We start from the raw sequence: 11455 nt of genomic DNA on the forward strand, positions 1-11455 counted from the left end.
CAGGAGGAGAGTGAAATTTTTTGTGAACATACTTGGAACTTTTAGGTATAAGTTGGCATATAAAAGCATTTTATTTTACTTACAGGTGAGCCATAATGGACCTTAAAGTGGATGTCAGGTGACAACGGTCGGTGATGGAGTTCCTCTTCAAGACCGGCGATGAGTCTACCACATCGATTCACAGGTAGTTACTACCTGTTTATGAGGAGAACACAGTGGATCGCAGCAGTATCCAGCGGTGGTTGCAGAGGTTTAAAGAAGATGATTTCTCTCTACTGGACAATCCACGAAGCGGTAGACCATCGACGGCAGTGAGTGATGTGAATAAGGAGACCATTGATCAAATCATCGAGATTGACGGATGTGTGATGACACGACAGCTTGCTGAAATGACTCGTTTGTCATTGGGTAGTGTGGTCTCACTGGTACAGAAAAATCTGTGCACGTCGGGTGCCTAGATTCTTGACAAGAGAAATGTAAACGATGAGGAAGAATGTGTGCGAGGGTCTCATGAAGACCTTTACTGAAGAGTGGAAAAAGGGTTTAGACGACGTCATTACCCAGGATGACTTTTACCCCTTTGATCGTCTGAAGGCCCACCTGCGCGGTAAAACATTTGATAGTGAGAAAGACCTTATTTCCTGTGTCACGCGATGGTGTAAAAAGCCAATCCCTAGAATTTTACCACAGTGTATTTACATCATGGAAAGAACATTGGGCCAAATGCGCCACAACTGATGGAGGCTACGTTCAGTAGGCTCAATGTATAGCTAAATGTTCCAAGTATGTTCACAAAAATAATTCATTCTCCTCCTGCAAAAAATACAAAAATTAAAGACGACTGTTCAAAACTTTTTGGACGCCCTTTGCACCAGTTTGGTATAGCACCATGTCCTGCTGCGTGAGTAAGTCCGTATTATTTGCCTGCTGCGCGTCCTCATCCGATAGGAATCATTGATCTTACAAGGGGACGGAAGCTTGCTGGGGACAGATCATGACTATAGGGCCGGAGCTCGAATTTGAGTTGGCGTAATTTCTGTGTTACGACATTTCCAATGTTGTTGTTGTTGTTGTCTTCAGTCCTGAGACTGGTTTGATGCAGCTCTCCATGCTACTTTATCCTGTGCAAGCTTCTTCATCTCCTAGTACTGCAACCTACATCCCTCTGAATCTGTTTAGCGTATTCATCTCTTGGTCTCCCTCTACGATTTTTACCCTCCACACTGCCCTCCAATGCTAAATTTGTGATCCCTTGATGCCTCAGAACATGTCCTACCAACCAATCCCTTCTTCTAGTCAAGTTGCGCCACAAATTTCTCTCCTCCCCAATTCTATTCAATACCTCCTCATTAGTTATGTGATCTACCCATCTAATCTTCAGCATTCTTCTGTAGCACCGCACTTCGAAAGCTTCTATTCTCTTCTTGTCGAAACCATTTATCGTCCATGTTTCACTTCCATACATGGGTACACTCCATACAAATACTTTCAGAAACGACTTCCTGACGCTTAACTCTACACTCGATGTTAACAAATTTCTCTTCTTCAGAAACGCTTTCCTTGCCATTGCCAGTCTACATTTTACATCCTCTCTACTTCGACCATCATTAGTTATTTTGCTCCCCAAATAGCAAAACTCATTTACTACATTAAGTGTCTCATTTCCTGATCTAATTCCCTCAGCATCACCCGAGTTAGCTCGACTTGATTCCATTATCCTCCTTTTACTTATATCCTCTTTTCAAGACACTGTCCATTCCATTCAATTGCTCTTCCATGTCCTTTGCTGTCTCTGACAGAATTACAATGTAATCGGCGAACCTCAGAGTTTTTATTTCTTCTCCATGGTTTTCAATTCCTACTCTGAATTTTTCTTCTGTTTCCTTTACTACTTGCGCAATATACAGATTGAATAACATCGGCGATAGGCTACATCACTGTCTCACTCCAAAAATGTTCAAATGTGTGTGAAATCTTACGGGACTCAACTGCTAAGGTCATCAGTCCCTAAGCTTACACACTACTTAACCTAAATTATCCTAAGGACAAACACATACACCCATGCCCGAGGGAGGACTCGAACCTCTGCCGGGACCAGCCGCACAGTCCATGACTGCTGCGCCTTAGAGCGCTCGGCTAATCCCGCGCGGCTGTCTCACTCCCTTCCCAAACACTGCTTCCCTTTCATGCCCCTCGACTCTTATAACTGTCATCTGGTTTCTACGCTGTCACAAAGCACCTGCTCTCCTTGGCGTACCGTTTCACAACGGTTGTTTTCGATAGACACATTCTTCTTTCTCCGATGGATGTCTACTGTTGATTGTCCTGAGGCAGCCGAGAAAAGAAAAACAGTACAGTGGTCCTGTTTGGACGCACTTGGTAATAAGGTCTCCATAGTTCACGTTTCCGCATTTAGTGCACACACTTCTAAATGGCACGGATGTCAAACTAATCATTGCCTACATGTGCTTATATACCCGCATCGGTTTCGCGCTGCTCTGCATACATGCCATAGTAATACTCTCAAACAGAAACTTTTTTATCGCCGTTCTTTTAAATGATTTATTCGTCTTCAAAGCTCTACATTCTCTGAAGTTTAATATTTACAAATATGAATGACGCACGAATAGAATCGTAAACTTTCCGGTTTAGGATTATGTCCACCACTTGGAGTTATGAGTGCAATGCCTTGACAGAAAAACGACAAAACAAGGGAAAACTTTGTATATTGAAATGTTGTTTATTTATTGTTGTTGTCTTCAATGCGAATACTTGTTTGATGCAGCTTTCATGTCACTCTTTCCTATGCAAGCCTCTTCATCTCCGAGTAATTACTCTAACCTATATCCTTCTGTGTCTGCGTGCTGCATTCATCTCTTGGTCTGCTTCTACGATTTTTACCATCCACACTTCCTCCGCTACTAAACTGGTGATCCCTTAATGTGCCAGAATGTGTTCTATCAACCGATCCCTTCTTTTGCTCAACTTCTGCCACAAATTTCTTTCCTCCCCAATTCTGGCTCTGAGCACTGTGCGACTTAACTTCTGAGGTCATCAGTCGCCTAGAACTTAGAACTAATTAAACCTAACTGACCTAAGGACATCACACACATCCATGACCGAGGCAGGATTCGAACCTGCGACCGTAGCGGTCGCTCGGTTCCAGACTGTAGCGCCTAGAACCGCACGACCACTCCGGCCGGCCCTCCCCAATTCCATTCAGTACTTCCTCATTAGTTACATAATCTACCCATCCAATCTTCAGCATTCTTCCGCAGCACCACATTTCAGAAGCTTATATTCTCGTCTTGGCTAAACTGTTTATCGCCCATGTTTCACTTCCAGACATGGCTATGCACCACACAACTAATTTCAGAAAAGACGTCGCGACACATAAATCAATATTCGATGTCGACAAATTTCTTTTCTTCAGAAACGTTTTTCTGACCTTTGCAAGGCTACATTTTACATCCTCTCTACCTCCGCTATCATCAGTCTTTTGCTGCCTAAATTCATCTACTACTCATGTCCCGTATCTAATCTAATTCCTTCAGTATCACCTGCTTTAATTTGTCTACATTCCATTATCATAATTTTGCTTTTGTTGACGTTCGCTTTACCCATTCCACTCTGGCCAACTTATCTTCCAAGTCCTTTACTGTCTCTGATAGAATTACAATGTCATCGGTAAACATCAAAGTTATAATTTCTTCTCTCTGGACTTTAACTCCTACTCCAAATTTCTGTTTTGTTTCCTCTACTGCCTGCTCAATGTACAGATTGGATTGCATAAGCTACAATCCTGTCTTACTCCATTCTCAATTACTGTTTCCTTCTCATACCATTCGACTCTCATGACTGCCGTCTGGTTTCTATACAAGTTGTGAATAGCTCTCCGCTCCCTGTATTGTACCCCTGATAAATTGGAAACGGCGACGGATGTCTCTTACCTTCCTCTGGTACAGCTGTTGTTTGTTTCCACAAATGACTGCTGATTGAGAGAATTTAATCTCCAACAAGACGACCCCCCCCCCCCCCCCGGCCTCACTGGAGCATCGATGTTCGTCGCTACCTAAACGACCAACTTTCGTATCGCTCTATTGGGTATAAGGATGGAGGTGGTATGGCTCTGTCCCCTTAGGCTGTGGCTTATCACTTTGGAAGAAACTCAATGGAAATTTATGGTAAGGTCTCAGGGACCAAACTGCTGAGGTCATCGGTCCCTAAGCTTACATACTACTTACACTAACTTACGCTAAGGACGACACAGACACCCATGGCCTAAGGAGGACTCGGACCGTGACAAGACGTCCCAGACCCCGCGGCTACCCTCAATGCCAAGAACAATGGAACAGGGCAGAGAATTCATCAATGCCGCTGTGATGATCATTCACATGATGTCGCTACAGAAGTTCGAAATTTAGAGCGGACTTCAATGCGAGATGCTTGTAATAGTTTCTACAACGAAACTTTGTGGCGAAACCTATCAGAAAATGCAAAGAGATTCTGGTCGTATGTGAAGTATGTTAGCGGTGAGAAACAATCAATGCCTTCTCTGAGCGATAGCAATGGAGATACTATCGAAGACAGTGCTGCCGAAGCAGAGTTACTAAACACAACCTTCCGAAATGCCTTCACAAAAGAACACGAAGTAAATATTCCAGAATTAGAATCGAGAACAGCTGCCAACATGAGTAACGTACAAATAAATATCCTCGGAGTAGTGAAGCAACTCAAATCACTTAATAAAAGCAAGTCTTCTGGTCCAAACCGTACATCAATTAGGTTCCTTTCGCAGTACGCTGATGCATTACCTCCATACTTAACCATATACAACAGTTCGCTCGACGAAAGATCCGTACCCAAAGTCTGGAAAGTTGCACAGGTCACACCAATATTCAAGAAAGATAGTAGGAGTAATCCACTTAATTACAGGCCCATACAATTAACGTCGATATACGGAAAGATTTTTGTATATGTATTGTGTTCGAACATTATGAATTACCTCCAAGAAACTGTCTATTGACACACAGTCGCCGACCGCAGTGGTCGTGCGGTTCTAGCGCTGCAGTCCGGTACCGCGGGACTGCTACGGTCGCAGGTTCGAATCCTGCCTCGGGCATGGATGTGTGTGATGTCCTTAGGTTAGTTAGGTTTAAGTAGTTCTAAGTTCTAGGGGACTGATGACCTAAGATGTTGAGTCCCATAGTGCTCAGAGCCATTTTTGACACACAGTCAACATGGGTTTAGAAATCATCGTTCCTGTGAAACACAACTAGCTCTTTATTCACTTGAAGTGTTGAGTGCTATTGACAAGGGATTACAGATCGATTCCGTATTTCTGGGTTTCCGGGAGGCTTTTAACACTGTACCACACAAGCGGCTCGTAGTGAAATTGCGTACTTATGGAATATCGTCTCCGTTATGTGACTGGATTTGTGATTTCCTGCCAGAGAGGTCACAGTTCGTACTAACTGATGAAAAGTCATCGAGTACAACAGAAATGACTTCTGTCGTTACCCAAGGGGGTGTTATAGGCACTTATCTATATAAACGATTTCGGAGACAATCTGAGCAGCCTTCTTAGGTTGTTTGCAGATGACGCTGGAGTTTATCGTCCAATAAGTCATAAGTTCAAAACAAATTACAAAACTATTTAGAAAAGATATCTGAATGTTGCGAAAATTGGCAGTTGACTCTAAATAACGAAAAGTGTGAGGTCATCCACATGAGTGCCAAAAGGAATCCGTTAAACTTCTGTTACACGATAAATTTAAAGGCCGTAAATTCAACTGAACACCTAGAAATTACAATTACGAACACCGATAGAGGTACTCAGGGTACCCTCCGCCACACACCATCAGGTGGCTTGCGGAGTGTGGATGTAGATGTAGATGTAGAAATTGGAAGCAACACATAGAAAATGTTGTGGGGAAGGCTAACCAAATATTGAATTTTATTGGCAGGACACTCAGAGAATGTAACAGATCTACTAAGGAGACTGCCTACACTACGCTTGTCCGTTCTCTTTTAGACTACTGCTGTGCGGTGTGGGATCCTTACTAGATAGGACTGACGGAGTACATCGAAAAAGTTCAGAAAGGCAGCACCTTTTGTATTATCGCAAAATATGGGAGAGAGACATAGTCATAGAAATGATACAGGATTTTGGCTGGACATCATTAAAAGAAAGACTTTTTCGTTGCGACGGAATCTTCTGACTAAATTCCAATCACAAAATTTCTCCTCTGAATGCGAAAATTTAGAGAAAAACGATAATCTCGATAAAGTAAGGGACATCAGAGCTCGTACTTAAAGATATAGGTGTTCGTGCTTTCCGCGCGCTATACGAGATTGGAATAATAGAAAATTTTGGAGGCGGTTCCATGAACCCTCTGTCAGGCGCTTAAATGTGATTTCCAGAGTATCCATGAAGATAAGGTGTGGAACGAACTTGACTGCCACTTGGATGTGTGTTGTGTGACCAGAGGGGCAGACACAGAACATTTATAGAATGCAAGCTCGGTTAGTTTATAGTTATATTCATGCGTAGATCATACGGAGTGTGTGGAACAAGTAGTCACGCTGACTTTTTACCTATCAAAGTTTTTTTCTCTTCTTTTCAGACAACAATAGTTTCCCATTCAGAGTAGTTTCCTCGGCAGCTAAACACAGGCGTAGTGGTGTTCTATTTTTGGTGATAGCGCTTGTAAACCCTCGCTGTACATCTGCTCTTTTTAAAACTAAAATTTATTCGAACTGACTATGAAGAATCCGCATATTTCATACAAAAGCAGAGAAATTAAATGAAAGAATAACAGAGTATTGTGTGCAGAGTTGCAAGGATCTTTATTCAAAGAGTTTCTAACGAACGTTCCTTTTGTTTCACTACTAGATAAATCCAAAGCACCTATTGTTAACGTCTTCAGTGTCTGGGGTTCTTTAGTGCTCGAGTCCTGAATATTCGCGTCTCTTAAGTTCATGCGCCACTACGTGAAACAGTTAACCTTACAGGAAGCTGGGGCAGATAAAAGTACATTTCGGTACTTTTAATTTATTGTCAAAAATAACTAACAGAACTGAGATAACGCCAACTTCTAGCGAACATCTCAATAGATGAAAGATTGAAATCATTAATTCCGATTTCAGAACTTCAACTGTTGCCGAAGTTACTATTCAAACATCGCGTCGAACTTGAATTTCGTTTATAGGCATTGTTTGGACATTTATTACCGGGCTTAAGTATGACCATTCATAGTAGTGAATCATATCAAAGAAACTGTGTTAATAAAAATTGAGTTAATGGAAATCTATTGTGTACGATTTCGATCAGAGTATCACGAGAAGTGAAACGTGTACTGGATCCTCTCCGGACAACAGTAATAACAATAGTTTATTCCACATTAATATCAAAGAGAATAATTTTCAACGGAGAAAATATTGTACTGCGTCAAATGAATCCTGTGAGTTTTGAAGAAATTAATTCGCTGTGGATGTACTACACAAATCAAAGATATGAATTCATTTTGAAACGCCGATTGTCCACCTAGTAACGGATAACGAGCATCTTTGGCGGCAACCGCTAAACAACGCAGTTAGCAGATGGTAATAATTTGAATCTAAAGTCATTGATCAACAAATATTGACCCCAATGACTGTGTTGTGTCGCCTCGCTTTCGCGTAACTGGACGAGGTGAACAATATTTGCTGGACATAAAAGAACGACATTATACACTCCTGGAAATTGAAATAAGAACACCGTGAATTCATTGTCCCAGGAAGGGGAAACTTTATTGACACATTTCTGGGGTCAGATACATCACATGATCACACTGACAGAACCACAGGCACATAGACACAGGCAACAGAGCATGCACAATGTCGGCACTAGTACAGTGTATATCCACCTTTTGCAGCAATGCAGGCTGCTATTCTCCCATGGAGACGATCGTAGAAATGCTGGATGTAGTCCTGTGGAACGGCTTGCCATGCCATTTCCACCTGGCGCCTCAGTTGGACTAGCGTTCGTGCTGGACGTGCAGACCGCGTGAGACGACGCTTCATCCAGTCCCAAACATGCTCAATGGGGGACAGATCCGGAGATCTTGCTGGCCAGGGTAGTTGACTTACACCTTCTAGAGCACGTTGGGTGGCACGGGATACATGCGGACGTGCATTGTCCTGTTGGAACAGCAAGTTCCCTTGCCGGGTAAGGAATGGTAGAACGATGGGTTCGATGACGGTTTGGATGTACCGTGCACTATTCAGTGTCCCCTCGACGATCACCAGTGGTGTACGGCCAGTGTAGGAGATCGCTCCCCACACCATGATGCCGGGTGTTGGCCCTGTGTGCCTCGGTCGTATGCAGTCCTGATTGTGGCGCTCACCTGCACGGCGCCAAACACGCATACGACCATCACTGGCACCAAGGCAGAAGCGACTCTCATCGCTGAAGACGACACGTCTCCATTCGTCCCTCCATTCACGCCTGTCGCGACACCACTGGAGGCGGGCTGCACGATGTTGGGGCGTGAGCGGAAGACGGCCTAACGGTGTGCGGGACCGTAGCCCAGCTTCATGGAGACGGTTGCGAATGGTCCTCGCCGATACCCCAGGAGCAACAGTGTCCCTAATTTGCTGGGAAGTGGCGGTGCGGTCCCCTACGGCACTGCGTAGGATCCTACGGTCTTGGCGTGCATCCGTGCGTCGCTGCGGTCCGGTCCCAGGTCGACGGGCACGTGCACCTTCCGCCGACCACTGGCGACAACATCGATGTACTGTGGAGACCTCACGCCCCACGTGTTGAGGAATTCGGTGGTACGTCCACCCGGCCTCCCGCATGCCCACTACACGCCCTCGCTCAAAGTCCGTCAACTGCACATACGGTTCACGTCCACGCTGTCGCGGCATGCTACCAGTGTTAAAGACTGCGATGGAGCTCCGTATGCCACGGCAAACTGGCTGACACTGACGGCGGCGGTGCACAAATGCTGCGCAGCTAGCGCCATTCGACGGCCAACACCGCGGTTCCTGGTGTGTCCGCAGTGCCGTGCGTGTGATCATTGCTTGTACAGCCCTCTCGCAGTGTCCGGAGCAAGTATGGTGGGTCTGACACACCGGTGTCAATGTGTTCTTTTTTCCATTTGCAGGAGTGTACATTCGCTGATCGTGGAAATGGCAGTAGGCAGCAATAGGAGGCGTACACGCTTAAAAAATTTAACTGATAGGGCCTTTAACATGTCGTTCTCGTTCTTTTCAATGTTCTCCAAGGTCCCAAAATTACATTCTTTTAGGTCAGGTTTTAATTTCAGGAAAAGAAAGTCACGAAAACTCAGATCAGATGAATAGGGTGGGGGGGGGGGGCGCGTGGAACAAGAGGAATGCCTTTTGAGGTCAAAATTTCCATGGTGCAAGTGGCTGAGTGGTGTGGCACGTTGGCGTGATGCAGCATCCTCTGGACTGCTATGTGCAGACTCTCGATTGCCCCCGTTCCCGAGTCTCTGAAGGATATTTTTTTTTAATATTTGGTTGACTGTTTGTCCCTGAGACCAAATTCTTTATTCACGATTCTCCTGCTGTCAAGAAAGCAAACCAGCATAGTTTTGATCGTTGATTCGCTTATTCGATCTCTTTTCAGCGTGTTATTTGTTCGGAACCCTATTTTAACGTCCGATTTACGAAAGTACCTTTAAATTTTATCTGTAATTCTTCCACAGTAGCCGCACGGAATTAGCCGAGCGGTCTAGGGCGCTGCAGTCATGGACTGCGGCTAGTCCCGGTGGAGGTTCGAGTCCTACCTCGGGCATGGCTATGTGTGTTTGTCCTTAGGATAATTTGGGTTAAGTAGTGTGTAAGCTTAGGGACTGATGACTTTAGCAGATAAGTCCCATAAAATTTCACAGACATTTGAACATTTTTTCTTCCACAGTAAGTGAGTTACGTATTTTTTCTTGTTGTTCCTCTTAATTCCGAGTTGACCTATTTGTTTCATTTGCCTCTCCTTTATCTCATTATAAATATTCATCACCTCCTTACCCGTATACCCGTTCGCTAGGGCCACTCATTTTAAAATAGTTCTTTTTCTACTTTCTGTTGGCATAGTGGCAATCTTAGTAACCTGTATACCATCGAAGTAAATTATGCCCATTTCTATCGCGGTGGGTGACAAGAGCACTCATTAATAACTGAATCTGTACACGTATGTTTTCTGAATATGCTAAATTCATGTGTCCGATCTTTCTTTATTAGTGTTAAATCTAAGTAATATATATGGTTGTCTTCTAAAATTGAAGCTCAGGTTGGTTCAAATGGCTCTGAGCACTATGGGACGTAACTTCTGAGGTCATCAGTCCCCTAGAACTTAGAACTACTTAAACCTAACCAACCTAAGGACATCACACACATCCATGCCCAAGGCAGGATTCGAACATGCGACCGTAGCAGCAGCGCGGTTCCGGACTGTAGCGCCTAGAACCGCTCGGATACGCCGGCCGGAGAAGCTCAGGCACAAAAATATGTCATAGTAGGAATAAATTTCAGGATTCAGGTGTACCATATATAAAATCAAATGTGATTGATGTAAACAATACATAGGGCAGACTGGTAGGAACTTTGAAACCAGATTCAGGCAGAACACCTACTCTCTAAACAAAACAGCCTTTGGGGCGCATATGGTTGCCTTAAAGCACTCAAACTTTGAAAATTTAGACATCCTACATACAGCTCATAATGGACGTTTTCTTAACATTTTGGAAGACGTTGAAATATACACCCACAAAATGAAAGATCCGGATGTAATCCTCAGCGAGCAAAGCGAGTTCAGTCATAACGACTATTTTAGTATTTATGACGACTTACTGAGATGCGAACTGCTGCGTGTGGAGATCGAGGCCGAGGGATGAGAGATGGTGCGCGGTGGGGAAGCTGGAAGACGCGTGCAGCGCCTGGCGTCGTTGACGGGGCCCTCCTGCGCGGCCCTCTTGCCCACGGCGATGGAAATCAGACGACCGAGCGGATCGCGCCACAACACCGAAATAGCGGGAACCACGGAAGCAGACCATGGAGCAAAACAAGTCTACACCAGAGCCATGGATATAGAAATTGCCCTTTGTTTTCAGATCGTATAAAAATGATAATTTTACTGTATATTTTAATATTGACAAGCACAGATATTAACCTTGATATCTACAGATTTTAATTAACTATTTTTATAGATAAAAGTAAATTACAAAAATCTACTTAATCTACACTTCTGCCCATTAAAATTGCTACACCAACAAGAAATGCAGATGATAAACGGGTATTCATTGGACGAATATATTATACTAGAACTGACGTGTGATTACATGTTCACGCTATTTGGGTACATAGATCCTGAGAAATCAGTACCCAGAACAACCACCTCTGGCCGCAATAACGGCCTTGATACGCCTGGGCATTGAGTCATACACAGCTT

This window comes from Schistocerca serialis, chromosome 12, assembly GCF_023864345.2.
Source record: "Schistocerca serialis cubense isolate TAMUIC-IGC-003099 chromosome 12, iqSchSeri2.2, whole genome shotgun sequence".
NCBI classification, from domain to species: Eukaryota; Metazoa; Arthropoda; class Insecta; order Orthoptera; family Acrididae; genus Schistocerca; species Schistocerca serialis.